General features: G+C 43.9%; 1 protein-coding gene across 2 annotated transcripts in view; it reads right to left on the reverse strand.

Moving 5' to 3' along the window:
* Positions 1–16,953, reverse strand: part of ANO7 (anoctamin 7) — a 454,465-nt gene that overhangs the window by 378,056 nt on the left and 59,456 nt on the right. The gene's annotated exons all lie outside the window — the stretch shown is intronic.

Raw genomic sequence — 16,953 nt, forward strand, 5'->3', positions numbered from 1 at the left:
TATAATTTTGTCAAGCTCGAAGGAACTAGTATTTGATCCTGCGTGCAGTGAATTTGTTACAGGTAGTGAGTAATTTAAAGAGAGTTGAGCCAGATAGTTTACGTGTTCTCGCAGTTGTAAAAGTGTGTCTGCTGGTAATAAAAAAGAAAAACACAAACAAACAAAAAGCGACCATTTGTCAGACATGTGGGGTTTGTGTTGGGCACATCCCTGCCTTTGTATCCCAGTGTTGGGAGATTTAAAATACAAGACTAACAATGATAGAGGTTAAGTATCCATATTTTTCTGAAAATTGAAATATTTGCTAAACATGGGCTTGATAACATTGATAACAGATGGATTGAGATTAATTCTTTTGTGCTAACAGTCTCCCTTGCTTTCCCGTATTGTGTCTTTATCCTGGTGTTCTTTATGAATTCTTTCTTCCCATGCACGTTTGTATAAAGTGTTATTATCAATCAGATTCTAAATACATTTGGAAACAGAAATACCTTTAAAATAAACTTGGTAGTTCAAACTCCAGAGGAAGGGGGTAGTTATTATGTAAGGACAGTGCAGACTAAAGTAGCTACATCTAGTCTGCAGCAGTGCCCACTCCTCAGAGTGTAGCGGGACCCAGGTGGCAGACAAGGGTTCCTGGTCTGCCTGCAGGGAACATGGTTAAGTGACCTCCGGGATGGTGTCAAGTTAAAATGTCTCTTCTTTGTCTTCGCAGTCATACAGAGCTGTTCTGGACCTGTTACAATGAGCCTTGCACTTAACATTTAACATGTTTCTTTTTTCCCTTTGAATTGACATTGCCATACTTCAAAATACCTCTATATTTAACATTGTACACTGTATCTTACTTTTCCTAGTAAGTTTTGCTTATTTTTCAAGATTGAAGCACACCCTACCAGTTGCATCCCTGTCTGCATTATGAATGAAATAGGCAGGGCACCGAGTCAAAGTGATCACATTCTTACGTTTTCTCTTTCAGAAGTTCCAGTAACCATTTAGATGCCTTTTATGATTATGTGATTATTATGCGATGTGTTATATCACACTTTACTTTGCAACTGTATGCACACAATTATGATTCGTGCTATGATGGACGTTTGTTTTTGTATAACTGTGCATTTCTCTGCAGATCTAAGTTCAGCTCTGAATCTTTGACAGATGGAAGAAAAGTTTCACGCCTGTACCTTTGTGTTTTCTATGTTTGTGCCCTGTAATCTTTGTGTTGTCTATCTGTTTGATTTGTGGGGTACCCCGGGGAAACCAACTATACCATTGGCCATTTTTGGAGATTTTTCTCTCCCTTTTTGCATTTTTGTTTTTTCCTATCTCAATTGCGCAATATTTTTTATTTTTTTCTCTTTCATGGCCTGAGCGCTGCTCCGTTAGGGGTTCTCTTCTTTAGAGAAAGGTTCTATAGACTTGGTATTTTTCTGTGCACTCCACTGAGTTTACACCATGTAACATGTCCTCTTCTGCATATTGTGTATTTTAATCTTGTATCTCTCTTGCTGTACTTATGACCAGTAAATGCATTATTTTTGTCCCTTGTTGCCGCCCTCAGTACTGGCAACCTGTTCTCTCTCTTTCTTTTCTTTGACTCTCTTCACTGGATTTCGGCTGCTGGATGATAATACCTGGACTTCTTTCAAGATGGCGGCTGCTGGATGTTGATACCTGGACTTCTTTCAAGATGGTGTATCCTTCCCTGTATGTGCAGACCCCTTTCATTCCGAGTGTGCACCGTACCAGTTTAAAGTGACTGCATGCCTTGAAACGCTGCATCCTGAACTTTTACTTTCTTGGACACTTTCTCTCTCATGTTTTGTTTATGCCCGTTTTGCCGGGTTGCTGGACTTTATCTTTTCTTCAGTTTTGGCTCAGGACATTATTTCTGTGAAGGACTGATTGTTTTATTCTGTATATTCTTTTTAAGTTACATTATAGTTTTTATGCTGTGATGCCTAGGCTAGGTTTTGTTTTTATTATTTACTGCCATGTCATTCGTTTCTTTTAATGCTTTATTTATATTTTGATAGCTTGCCTCTTATACTACCACCTGAACAGAAACACATATGTCCTGTCTGTATTTATTGCTTTCATAGCTTCCTATGGTCTGGTTCTCATATTTTTAATGTCTCTCAATGCTGTTCTTTACTTAGCAATGACTAATGCGTTATCTTGAATGCTGTGGAATCCTGCTGAGACACTGCATCCCAATTTTCATGCTGTGTACGATGACTCCCAGTTCTGCAATTTATGCCCGTTATGTTCTGTGCCTCTGCTTCTGCCCACTGTTGATTTTATTGTTCACCTATTAGCCTTTTGTGCCTACATCCTCTGGTTCTGGCATGTACTGTTGTTCAGTTTAGCTAGATAGTTGGGAGGGCTGCCCCTCCTCCACGCCTCTGTTTCTTCCTCTCTCTGCTACCTTTTGTGTGGCGGGCCTTCAGTCCTGCCAAGAGGGGACTGACATGGATAACCTGGATAGTCGGAAATCAAGAAAAGCTGCTGACCACAACTGATGGCAATAATTGACAGCAGCATATCAGGAATGATCAGGTTTTGTCTGTATCTGATGAGAATTATAAACATAGAATATGATGGCAAATAATGATGAAACTCATCTAATCTTTTCATTTTCTTCTCCTGTTGAAATGTGACAGAACGCTGTTGCATTTCAGTCTTTTTATGATGACATGGATAACCTGGACATACAGATGATTCAACTGGACATACTGGCCTCACTTGTGTATGCTGGACACTAGAGACCTAAATTTTCCCATAGCAAAGGCCCAGCCTGTACCTTGCTGTCTGTAAACACCTGCAGCCTTTGCAATGCTAACGTTTTTGTCTCCATTCCCTGCTGGGAGGATATTTCTCCAAGGTTCTGCTGAACTGTTATCAGTGCTGTATGACTTCATATGCCAGGCACCCTGGAAAGCCATAAAACTTTTATAATGAGCAAGGATCCCTGCAGGACGATGTGGGTGTAGCGAGATGAAAGAACTTGGTACCAAAACATTTGCTCCCTGTCTCTGAACCAAGTTATGAGAACCAAGCAGCTGGATTGTTGAAAGGTCACCTTTGCCAACTTTCAGCATACAAGGACACCATCCCGAAGATGCACAGAATTGTAAAACCACTAATTAGCATCTACATATCTCAATGCTGGAGAAAGAAAGTTTACCAAGAGTTCTCTGTTTCTGCAAGGCCCCCCCCCTTACTGGGGAGGGGGGTGGAGGTGAGAGAGGCGTGGACTGAGAGGAGGAGGAGTTAGATATACATTATTTTATGTACCAATAGAGAATTACATAACCAGAATTTGGGGATGGACTTTTTTGAAACAAAGGAAGAATTGCTCTGTATAAAAAACACGTGTATTTTAGGTAGAGCCAGAGAGATTCACTTACTTATGCTACGGGGATCTGCTAGCCCCCTGCTAAGCATATGGGTGCAAGTTCTTCTCTCCATTGCATATTCTGAACTGACAATACATTTTTCTGATATGTCTCTGCTGCTGTAATACTGTAAGTTTTTATACTAACAATAAACAAATATTGTCTGTTTTGGAAGATACAATGCCGTCTTGTAGTTATTCCAATGAGGTAAACAAAGCAGCCTTTACTTCAATGACTTTACAGTTGATTCTGTATGCTTCATGCTTCTATGAATTCTTTTTTTTTTTTTTTTTAATTTATTTTTATTCAACAAAATGAAAAACAGTACACAGGCAGAATGCCAACAGCAAAAGTACATTCCCCCACATAAAACAACACAACCCCCCCACCCCCAACCGAGTGATACAGCATAAGTCTTAAGCAAAGGAAGAAGAAAAAAGATAACTCAAAAAAGACCCCTCCAGGAGCCATATCTAGACCACTGACGATGAAACGTACCACAGGAATCATTATTCAAAGCAGTCAATTTAGACATCAAATAAATTTGGTCAACCTTATTTAACAGTTCAGCACGAGAAGGCAAATAGGCACGCTTCCAATATGTAGCCACAGTAAGCCTAGCCGCCGTAGCAACTAGGGCCACAAAATGATTCTGATCAACATCCAAACTCCCCAAAGGATAATTAAGTAAAAATACTTCCATACGCAATAGAATGGGTAAGTGTAACACATCAATCATCAGTTGTTGAACCATCCTCCAAAAAGGTACAATCTTAGCACAATCCCACCAAACATGCCCAAAAGTGCCCAGACTCCCACAGTTACGCCAGCAGTGCCCATCTCCACAATGATAGAAACGGTGCAACTTTTCCGGCGTAAGGTACCACTGAAATAGCATCTTATAACCCTGTTCAACTAAGGGGGACGCTAAAGAAACTCTTAGTAATGTACCATAAAGGCGGTCCCATTGTTGATAATCAAAGGTCTTTCCCAACAAGGTTTCCCATCGATGCTCATATGTGCGAGCCTGAGGTCTGGTGTATAAAAGAGCTTTATATAAACGTGAAATAAGGCCCACTCCAGATCCCATCCTAAAAACTTGAAGAAAAGCAGAGTCCGCCCCTTCCCACTCAGGAATCACCCTCTTCACCATAAAATCCCGAAGTTGAACATAGGAGAAAAAATCCGTTGTGGGTAGATCATATAAAGATTGCAAGGCAGCAAAGGGTACCAAATGTCCACCCACTACAAATTGACCCAGGACCCGAAGACCCTCCATTTCCCAACGCCGAAAAATCCCAGTATCTCTAGCAGGCAAAAAGTCAGGGGCAAATCTAATGGGAGTAGCATAAAAATAGCGTTGACATGGAAACCAAGCTCGTCGGACCCGGCTCCACGCCTGCAAAGTACACACCATCCCATAAGAAGCCCCAGTCTGCAAATCCCGAAGGATCTCAAAAGATAGCCAAGGCAATGCTGCCAATGGGTAGGTCGGCTGTAGAGCCTGTTCTAGAGATACCCAGCGTTGGGAGGGATAAGCCCAATGGAACAACATTTGCAGTTGGGACGCATAATAATATGTAAAAAAATCAGGGACACCCATTCCCCCATGTAATCTGTCCCAATACATACGTTCCCTCCGCACCCTAGGTGGCTTACGTGTCCAAATATAAGCAAAAGCCCGCCGTTGTAGCCTAAGTAAGAACTGCTTAGGAATTGAGAGAGGCAGGCAGGAAAACAAATATAAAAAACGAGGTAACACATTCATACGCAAAGCACTAATCCTACCCATCCAAGACAACCTTAATCCTTCCCAGCGATCCAGATCTGCAAACACAGTCCGTAGCAACGGAGGGTAATTCAATTCAAAAAGATCAGAGAGCCTTCGAGATATACGCACACCAAGGTACTTAATGGATTTAGCCGCCCATCGAAACGAAAATTTAGCACGTAAGTCCGTTACCAACAATTCTGGAAGCGAAACATTAAGCAATTTAATTTTAAAGCGAGCAACCACACCAAACATAGTCAAAACACGAAGCACCTCGGTCAAAGATTGAAGTGGGCGGGTCAATGTAAACAAAATATCATCAGCATACAGTAAGATCTTATGTTCTTCGCCACCCACCACAATCCCTTGAATATCTGCATTCTCACGTATAGCAGCTGCTAAAGGCTCCATAACCAACGCAAAAATCAGCGGTGACAAAGGGCACCCTTGCCTAGTACCCCTACGGATCAAAAAATTAGCGGTATATCTTCCATTAACCCTTAAACAAGCCTCCGGAGCAGCATATAATAAGGTCACCCAATGCAAGAAAGCTCCCGAAATGCCCATCCGCTTTAAAGCTGCTAACATAAACGGCCAGTAAACCCTATCAAAGGCTTTTTCAGCGTCTACTGATAACAAAACAGCCGGAACAGAATATTGATGGGCCACTCCAATAAGATCTAACACTCTCCGTATGTTATCACCAGGTTGCCTCCCTGAAATAAAGCCACATTGATCACCATGAACTAGGAAAGGCAAAAAACGTTGCAAACTGACTGCCAAAATACGGGTAAACAGCTTATAATCAACTCCTAACAATGAGATAGGGCGGTAGGACCCACAAAGGAGGGGATCTCTCCCGGGCTTAAGAAGAAGAGAGACCGCAGCCTGCCGAAACGAGTACGGCAAACAATCCCCCTCCAAAAAAGAATTAAACAATCTTGTCAGAGGAGCAACTATATAGGCCTCCATTTTCTTATAAAATAAAGGCGAGAAACCATCAACACCCGGTGCTTTAGAAGCAGCTAAATGATGTATAGCCGCCACCACCTCAGCGGGTTGAATAGGGGAAGAGAGCCAATCCGCATCAACCTCCGCCAAACAAGGCAAGGTTACTCCAGAAAGAAAAGCATCAATCTCCCCCTCCGTAGCTTCAATCTCCGGAGAGTACAGAGTCTGATAGAAAGACAAAAAAGCCTGGTGAATTGCCGCATCATCTGCACAAAGCTGTCCCGACCCATTACGAATCCGTGTGATAGAATGCTGTGCCTGTGTTTGCCTGATCTGTGTAGCTAACAAGCGACCCGCCCTACCACCCCATTCAAAAAACCGTTGTTTCCGTCGCTGTAGGGCCCAAGCCATTCCCTCTAAATCAAGCTCCTGTAAGTCCCTCCGACACTCCGCCAGAGCTACACCACCAGCCACCGACGGGGCTCTCTTATGAGCATTCTCCAAACGTCGGAGGCGGGTCAACAGCTCTAACCTACGAGCAACTCGACAATGGTTACGATACGACCCTCTCGAGATACAACAACCACGAAGAGTGGCTTTAAAACTTTCCCATAATACCGCTACATTAATGCCGGCCACATCGTTAAAAACAAAAAACTCCTTAACATCAGCCTCCAACAAAGCCAAGGTATTGGGATCCTTCAACAAAGAATCATTCAAACGCCACAAACGACGACCACCCCTAACCAATCCAACCTGTAACTCCAGAGTCAAGGGAGCATGATCAGACCACACACGGGGTTCAATACAGGAGGCTAAGACACGTGGTAGAACAACACGAGGCAGCATCCACATATCAATTCTGGTATACGAATCATGTTTCAATGAATAAAAGGTGTAATCCCGAGTGCCAGGGTGTAAATAGCGCCACACATCTATCAAATCCTGCCGACGCAGAAAGCGCAAAAAAGCCCTTCTGTCACTTCTGGCATAACGGATGGAAGAATTGGAATTATCCTCCTGAGGATAGCAGGTAAGATTAAAGTCTCCACCCACAAGGAGAGTACCTTCTACATGATCCAACAGCACACGTTCTAACAACGTAAAGAAAGCCCCCTGACCAACATTAGGGGCATAGACATTCAGTAAGCTATATAAGATGCCATCCAACTCAGCCTTGACCAGGATGTAGCGGCCCTCAACATCCCGCACAAACTCTCTCAATACCACCTGGACACGTTTATGGATTAAAATACCCACCCCCTGAGTCTTTTTCCGAATCTTATTAGAGGAAAGGAAAACATGAGGATAACTGTTGTGAGTAAGCAATTTCTCATAATGAGATTGAAAATGGGTCTCCTGAATGAATCCAACAGCAATATTCAGGCGACTCAATTCCTTAAATAACAAGCGTCGCTTTTGTGGAGTATTCAAACCATGTACATTATAAGACAGCAAAGTAAATTTATCCATTTATACAATAAAAATAAATGCACCTCATCGCCAAACCCATACCATGTTCCAAAGCACCCAAGACAACCAACCCCTGCAATCGCATCTTTAAGAAAAACAATATACAAACACACTCCCATACAACCACACATAATAGCACTCGGTCACAACCCTTCCCAACACCCCACCCCCCTCCCCCCAACCCCCCAACAACACCCCACATGGTCCAGCTACCAAAGCACCTGGAAACCACGGTACAGGAAGTGTAGAGAAACAGCTCTCAAAGGGACCCCCAGAACAAACCCAAAAAACAACCTTCGCAATAGAAGCCTCACTGCAAAAATAATAATAAACATACACAGCACAAAAACTCAGGAACACGTCCCACAGATACAAAAGTTCAAAGAGATGAAGACGTAGCCACTTCCAAAGGACGACGAGCTGCAGTCGACCTAGCCACTCTCTGCCAGCCTAGCCCTCTCCCTGATTTGGGTACAGGAGACCTCTGAGGTAGTGGAGCCATTTCCGAGGCCGGCATCAATCCCGCTTCCACCATTCGAGACTGAACATCAGCCACAGATATTGCAGAGTAGTTCTTGCCCGCATGTGTAAAAGCCAGCCCAATAGGATAAATCCATCTATACCGAACACTGCGCTCCTGCAGTATACGGGTACAGTTTCGATATGTGCGACGGCGGGCCAGGGTTGCTGGAGCCACATCAGGATAAACATCAATATCCGCTTCTTCCCATTTAACAGCTCCCCCAGAACGCCTCACCGCCCTAAGCACATGGTCCTTATCCATATAGCGATGAAAACAAGCCACGACATCACGGGGGCGGTTCACATCACGAGGGCCAGGGATGCGATGAGCCCTATCAAGCAGTGGCTTCCCCACTTCCACAGGTAAGCCAGCAGTCTCTAGCGCCTGGATACATATATGATCAATCACTTCCATACAGCGAGAATCAGAAACAGTGTCAGGCACACCCCGAAAGCGAAGGTTGCATCTCCTGGAACGATTCTCCAAATCTTCCAGCTTTAGGGTGCTCACTTCAGCATTCTCTTCCAGCGTTGCAATCCTGCCTTTCAACTGGGCTAATTCAGAGCTGTGAGCCTCAACTGCAACCTCTGTTTCTCCCACCCGACTCCCGATCTCACCCACCTCACGTTTCAATTCAGCAACGACAGTATGTATATCAGCCCGAACCGCTGTAAGTTCAGTCTTCAGTTCTTGAAACCAGCCACGCATCTCCTGATGTAAAGTCGGCAACGCTGCATCAGAAAGCGAACCCTCCGCAGCTGCGGCCGGATCGGCGCCATTTTGGAACCAGCTTTAGTCGGCCCGTTCAGGAGCGGCGAGGAGAACGCCTTAATGTCCATTTGTTTCTTCCGTGTTGCCATTGAAATTCAGCAAACAGCTTTACAAATAAGCTGAGAGATGTGGGAAGTGCAGACACGCAAAATCGCGCGAAGGTAGCGAAAAACAGCACCGGGGTCCGCGGAGCTATCGCTCTAGGCTGCCATTAGCCACGATGACGTCACTTCCTCCCGCTTCTATGAATTCTGACACTTTTTTAAAATCTTTACTGGGAGTAGAGAGTTGCGCGGGGACAGAAATCCCACCCGTCCCCGTGAGGAATCCCACCCGTCCCCACCCATCCCCGCAAGGAATTCCTCCGTCCCCACCCATCCCCGTGAGGAATCCCCTCCATCCCCACCTGTCCCTATAAACTTCAGAAATAGTTATATCATTTAATTATGCTACTGAATTAAAGGCTCTGGTAGAGACCCATTTACAAATAAGCAAAGAGACTTTAATTTGGAAATATTAATTGGGAAGAATACATACTTTGTAAATGGTTTATACCAGATCCTCTAATGTAAATATAAAATATAAATACTCAGCTGATGAGAACCCCAAAGCTGTCAGCTGAGGACTTCCTTTGCAGTTGGCCAGGGGTACTTTTTGCCAAGCTTGGCAGGTAGCAGTAGCGTCCCTGAGTCACAGATGCTGGCACCTCAGTGGCTCATGGATGCTGCCAGTGACTGCTGTGCTTGGTGGAGGAGGGTTCTGGCCGTCTCTAGAGGAGGTCCTCTGCTGGCGGTGCTTGGGGATCCTCACCAGTCACAGCAAGGGTCAGCAAGTACTTCAACACTGTAGAAATAAAATTAGAAATGCATTTCCTTTTCTTTTGAACACAATACAAAGACATCTGCTATATACATTTCCCAAAGCTAACATATTTTAGTCAATAAATTCCGTTTTTTACCTTTGTTGTCTGGAGACTTTTTTTTCCATAAAGTTGGTCCCAGTTTCTTTTTTCCACTTTCCCATCTTCTGTAAATTCTTCTGTTGCTATCCATTGGTTCCTCCTACCATGGTCCAGCATTTATCCCTTTCTCATCTTTCATGCCTGCCCACCAGCCCCATGCCCAACATTTGTCCTTCTATCACCCCTCTCCAGCACCATGCCACATCTCTCCCTCCATTCCCTTCACCACTATGTCCAACATTCCTCCCTCTTGCATCCATTTCAATCTGTCCCACTGTTCCCTTTCCACCACAATATTTCTCCCTCTCATCTGTACCTCATTCCCTCCTTATGACCAAAAATTCTCCTTTCTTCCATTCCCGTGCACACAACCATCTCTTTCCCTCCCTTCCTCTCTCCCAAGTTCATGCCTTCTGTGTCCAAAAACGCATTCACTCCCCCACCTCAGCATCTCTTTCTCTCCCTTCCTCTCTCCCAAGTTCATGCCTTCTGTGCCCAAAAATAAATTCCCTCCCCCACCTCAACATCTCTTTCCCTTCCTTCCTCAATCCTCTTTCCCAATTTCATGCCTTGTGTCAAAAAACGCACTCCCTCCCCCACCACAGCATCTCTTTCCCTCCCTTCCTCCATCCTTTCCCAAGTTCATGCCTTGTGTCCAAAAACACACTCTCTCCCCCCTTTTGTGTTCTGCCTCCCAGCCCTCATCTGCAAGCAAATTACCAGCAAAATGGAGCTCGAGCCACAAGGCTCGTCTTCTATTTCCTACCTGCACTGCCCCAGCACACATAGCCGACCAGAAGTCTTCCCCGATGTCAGCGCTGATGTCATAGGGAGGGAGGGCTTTGCTTAAGCCCTCCCTCCGACGTCAGCAGGTAGGAAAAAGACAAGCCTCGCAGCTCAAGTTGCATCAAACCCCGCAGGATCCCCGCGAGCCTAGGAGGCATCCCCATGGGATCCCCACGACCCTAGGGGGCATCCCCATGGGATCCCCGTGACCTGAAAGCGGAACCCGCGGGTCCCACAGGATTCTTGTCGTCCCCATTCCTGTGCAGCTCTCTAACTGGGAGTCTACTCTTTATGTTACTCCTTTCAGTCTCATATTATAACCCCTAATTCTAGAAAGTTGCATGCCCAAATTTGTGACTAGTGTGCAAATTTGCACACCAAAGTTATAGAATAACAGTTGCATATGTAACTTGATTTAATAATTAGTGTTAAAGAGCAATAATAAGCTATAATTAACCTTAACTAGTGCTGATTGGCACCAATTTGCAGTTATATGCGCAGCTGTCCTTAGTTGGTATTCCATAAGATGCATGCTCAAATTTCAGAGCATGCAACTTCAAGGTTATAAAATACTAACACCACATCACTTATGCCTGCTATTGAGTTAATGTAAGTGCTCACACCTAATGTTAAGCACATAAATGTGGACTATTATTCTATAATGGCAGTTGTATGCACAATTGCTGTAATAGATTTTGTGCTTAGTACACATCATGCCAGTACCTAACTTTACAACAATAGTAAAATAGTCACTCTGTTTACTTTAATAACAAACTATGTTGACAAATTGTCCTTTACTGTTATTGAAACTTCTGCTCAGAGACATGAAGGCAATGGATTTTCAAGAGGGAGTAAAACTTTGTGGTCAGTAGCGATTTTTTGATGTTATATAACACAGTTCTTCAACCGCCGGTCCACGGACCGGTATCGGTCCGCAGAAAATTCCTGTCGGTCCGCGCAGGACCGGCGAGATTAACTTCTTCAATTTCCTGCCATTCCGCACAGGACCGGCAAGATCGAGGAGCGCAGGGCCGGAGATATAATGGGGAGCTTCCGACTGTGCTTTCTTCCCTCCCAGCGGCTCTCCTTACAAGTGCAGCGATTCTGTAAGGAAGCCTTGGAGCTTTTGCTGAGTCGGGCCGCCTCTGATGATGCAACTTCCGCTTTCCTCAGAGGCGGTGCGACCCAACAAAGGACCCGAGGCTGCCTTACTGAATCGCAGCGCTGGCAAGTAAGGAGAGTTGCTGGGAGGGGAGAAAGCTGCTGGCATGGTGAAGAAAAAAAAAGGGACAGCTGCTACTGGACCTAGAGAGGGAGAAGGAGAGATGCTGCTGGGAGGGGGGAGGGAAAGGAGTCTGGGAAGCTGCTGGGTAAGGGGGAAAAAGGGACAGCTGCTACTGGACCTGGAGAGGGAGAAGGAGAGATGCTGCTGGGAGGGGAGGAGGGAAAGGAGTCTGGGAAGCTGCTGCGCAAGGGGGGAAAAGGGACAGCTGCTACTGGACCTGGAGGGAGGGAGAAGGAGAGATGTTGCTGGGAGGGGAGGAGGGAAAGGAAAAAGAAGAGAGTTACTGCTGGACAGGGGGAGGAGGGAAGGGAGAAGAAAAAAGGAAGGAAACAGCTTGCAGGGAGATTAGAGGAGGGGAAGGGGAGAGATAGCAATGAGATGGGAAGGGGGGGTCAGCAGAGAAATTGAGAGGGACAAAGATGCTAGATCTGGTGTAGGAGAGATAAAAATGAAGAGAACAGTGAAGCTGGAGTGAATCGTGTAAAAAGGAGAGAGGGGCATAGGCTGGATGGAAAGGGGAGAGGGGCATAGAAAGAAGACAAATACCATATGGAAGGGGGAGAGGTCAGACAGTAGATGGAAGGGGCAGACGCTGGAAGGAAGAGAGTGAAAAGAAGATGAAAGCAGAAACCAGAGACAACAAAAGGTAGAAACAAATAATTTTATTTCTATTTTGTGATTAGAATATATCAGATTTGAAATATATATCCTGCTAGAGACATAACTGGGGACTGCAGTATTCTGTTAGCATGATATTTCTATGAACTTGGCTTGTTCAGTTTTCTTGATAGTAGAGGGGATATATGTGAAAGGGAGGGGAGACAGGGGTTTTGTTGGTCCATGCTCTGTATATTTGTATTTATAAAATCACAATTGTTCAGAATATTGTTTCTTTTTATACTTTAATAAAATACGTTCAATATAAAATCATAATTGTGGCTTGTGCAGATGGGATCAGATGGTTTGCGGGGACCGAGCTCGTGGAAATGGAGCGTAAACGGGGTTTTTAAATTTTAGTCCTATTAGTTTGCCGGTCCACAAAATAATTCTTTTATTTCTGCCGGTCCACGGGTGTAAAAAGGTTGAAGAACACTGTTATATGAGACTTCATTACCCAAATTTTGAGGGGTGTAGTAGAGGTACATCGGTTCCCTGAAGCAGTACCTAAACGTGGCACGTTGGAACCAGTGAATTTCTGAAGCTAAGTTTTACCTCTTTTAGCTATAGCCAGTTTGGCGTTTATAAATCCAATAATGACCAATACCATCATTTTGATACTGTATTGAACACTGCTATGATTGGGTGGTGAGGTGGTTTATTCGCCTTCATGTCTCTGAGCAGAAATTTCAATAACAGTAAAGGACAATTTGTCAACATAGTTTGTTGTTAAAGTAAACAGAGTGACTATTTTACTATTGTTGCAATATTGCCTTTAGTCACTCAACACTTCTAATTTGGTTGAGTTATTTGCCTCCTTTTCTATTTTTGACTCAGTACCTAACTTTAGGCAATATATACATAATTATCTCTTATCCCTTTAGCCTCAGTTTCAGGGTTCAGATCACAAATGAAGGCAATTAAATACCCGGCACTAGTTAATTGGGCTGCTGATGAACAGAAGAAAATACCAGACTATTTGCAGAGAGAGACATAAGGGAGATCAAGCTATAGGAGTTACAGATAGCCAATTAGAAGCATGATTTGAGAGGAAACCACTAGGCAAAACCTAAAATAAAGTAGGAACTGGAATGTTGTTCCTAGTTTAAGTTTAAGGAATGTCGAAACTGTCAGTCTTCTGGAGTAGTGACAGAAGGAAATGTAGTTGCTTTATAGTATGTTCTTACTAGAACCCAAATATATCCTGCCCTATAATGTGACCAGGAAGTTGTGTGTAAGCTGGGTGTGTTGCCAAATAGGGGCCCAAGAATAGTTAATTTCTAATTAAATTAATGTTGTGTCTTAGATATGAGAAAAGAGCACATAATCATATCAAGGGAATATTGCAGCCTGTCTGGGAAATATAGAAGATAACTGTAAAGTTATTGTAGAAGCTGGAAGCATGCTATTTAAAGTCATAATCTGAGAGTTTGTTAAACCTAACCAACTTCAATTTAGAATGGGAAGGGGCTGGTAAATGTTATGGTTGAAGAAAGCACTTTGAATAAAATTGTGCAAGTGGCTCTGTGCTAATTATGGAATCATTAGTATGATGTATAGTGAAACCATTTACTTTAGCATTTACGTAAAGTATGATCACAGTGCTTAAGCATTCCACTTATTCCTAATAAAGGAGTATAGTGCTGAGTTCCTGTCCTAAAGAGATGAGCTAAAGGGCCATATCATCAAAAATTTGGTGCAATAATCTGTTTACATTTTAATTTTATAGATGTTGGTGAATTAGCCTAATTTTAATTCGTTTTGTAATGTTTTAGGTTTCCAATTCTATTTAGTTATGGTATTATTTAATTTTAGGATTCCCACACAAATAGGAAGTAAATAGAATAACAACCCACTTCAAATACACAAACTGCAGAGTTATACTCAGGAGTGGAGAGAGGGGACAGACATCTTTTTGAACGCTAAAGCCTCTGCTGTGTGGGTGTTCTGAAGCAGCCGTAGCAAAACGCGTCAAGACCCAGAGATTTCAATGATTCATTCAATATCTTCTCTTACACCTCAGACAAGTGTTAATTTTTTGGAAAGTGATTTATAAATTTTTGGGCTGTGCAAAGTATCAGATTATATTATCAAACTCCAGTGCAATGATAGAAGTTCAAGATACAGACGGTTCACACCTTCAGGCTTGACCCGTTTGTCTGGTCTGACAATACTCTGAGCACTGTTGAAGAAGGGAAAGCTATGATTAATAGTGTATAAGTCTACATAGTCACTTCTTTTTTTTTGTACTACATTATTTAATTTTAGACAGAAGATTCCGGAACTTGGAGACATAGGGCTTCTTTTATCAAGGTGCGGTAGGCAGTTAACGCACAGAATACCGTGTGTTCAACCGCCTGCCGCGCTAGTACCTAACGCCTCCATTGACTAGGCGTTAGGATTTTAGGCTGCCACGGGGGTTAGCGCGTGATGAAATGTCCGACGTGCTAATCCCCGTAGCGCACCTTGATAAAAAGAGCCCATAGAAAATGGCTGTGTAGCTGTTGAGCTCCTGTCCCTGGGCACCCTTTTGATGGTTTTTCAGCTGTACAACTTTTCTCTTTAAAGGCAGAAAGTTTGGAAATTTTTCAACCAATGGCTTCTAACAAACAATTTAAGCCTGAGACGGCTCCAAAAGTAAGAGGGAAGACTAAAAGGCTAAAAGAAGAACCTCCCACCCCTGTTAAGACTCCTCTGCCTGTGGACGCCTTGGATATGATTGTGTTGTTGGAGGATCTAAGAAATATTAGAGTGGCTTTGAAAGAAGTCACAGAACAGATGGCAATTCTGGGAATCAAAATGGATATGTTCAGTATCAGAATGGATCAAATGGAGATCCGGGTGGAGAAGGTGGAGCAGGAGCAGCAGTACTGCAAAAAGGATCATAAGATCATTCAAGAGATAGGAAAACAGATGACTGATTATGAGAACTGGGCAAGAAAAAATAATGTGAGGATCCTGGGTCTAAGAGAGGGGGCAGAAGGAAAAAATATATTATCTTTCCTAGAGGAAGTGATTCCAAAATACTTCCCTTTAATCTCAAAGTGCCACTGGAAATAGAAAGGGCGCATAGGATCCCGGGGAGGAGACCTCATGGCCAGGTGAAACCTAGACCAATCATTTTTCGCCTGCTACATTTCCAGCACATTTTGGAAATTTTAAGGGTGGCAAAAGAGAAAAATAATCTATCCTATAAGGACTCTAATATTATGTTTGTCCCAGACTTTGCAAGTGAAACAGTACATCTACGTAAACAATTTCTACAGATGAGACAACAACTAAAAGAGATTGGAGCAACATATGGGTTATACTATCCTGCTCTCATGAGAGTTACCTACAAAGAGAAATTCTACCAGTTTGAGGACCCTGAAAAGCTGAAGGAGTTTTTATTCCAACAAGAAACACCTATGAATTAAATGGTTAATCCTGACAGCTGTAATTAAGTCTTTATACTGGATTCCTGCTGGCCTGTATACGGGTGGATGGGTTTTGTATGCGCTCCTGTCTCTACCGCCTCTTCTGCATTTGCAGCCTTCGGTTCTTGTCTGTGGGACAACGGCGTAGTTTTCTAGTGGTGGTGGAGGATGAGGAGGAGTCAGCGCCTTGATGACCTGCTGTGCATGTTGCTTGATTGCTGAATTGCTCCCGCTGGAAAGGCGCTCTGGCTTGGCTGCCGCGCATCTCCCTGTGAGAGAACGCTCAGTCCCTGGCTTTTGGATCCCTCTTTCTGCTTCCTCACCGGCTCCGGTGTGAGCTGATGCTGGAGTGGCCACGCTAAGCTTGGAGTCAGGAGCAGGGTACACGCTCCCCTCCTGCTTGGCTGGCCTCCGGTAAATGTTCTTGGCTGAGGAACAGGAACCCTGGGGAAGCTGCAGTCCCAGCGTGTGGCTGGGCTCTCCTGATTAGAGCCACCTGAGCCTCCCTCATTACTCCTCCTGCTTCCTACTTGAGGCTGTTTGATCGGCACACCCCGAGGGCTGACTCCACCCCCTCCTGGGGTTGGTTTTATGTTTCTGGGCTTGAGGAAAGGAGTAATAGGGGAAAGGATTGGTTTTCAGTGCTCTCCCCACCTGGCTTTTAGGAGGTGTTATAACCTGCCTTTTCTCTTTCCCTCCTGGCTGAGCCGGCTGTCCTGGCTCCATGCCAGGTTTTCCAGGGTCCAGGGCTATGTGATGGAAGGTTTTAGCAGTCCTTTTTACTGGGACAGGAGCTTCCCTGTCACAATATATATATATAGTTTAATAGAGGGGGTTTTGGTATGATTTGGGGGAATTAAAGGATATTCATTGGTCATATTATTAAAATATATTTGTTTGAATAATTTCATTAATGCATTTCCACATAGGTAGTGAATGGACTTCATTTTGTTGTTATAGT

This window comes from Geotrypetes seraphini, chromosome 9 (assembly GCF_902459505.1).
Source record: "Geotrypetes seraphini chromosome 9, aGeoSer1.1, whole genome shotgun sequence".
NCBI lineage: Eukaryota > Metazoa > Chordata > Amphibia > Gymnophiona > Dermophiidae > Geotrypetes > Geotrypetes seraphini.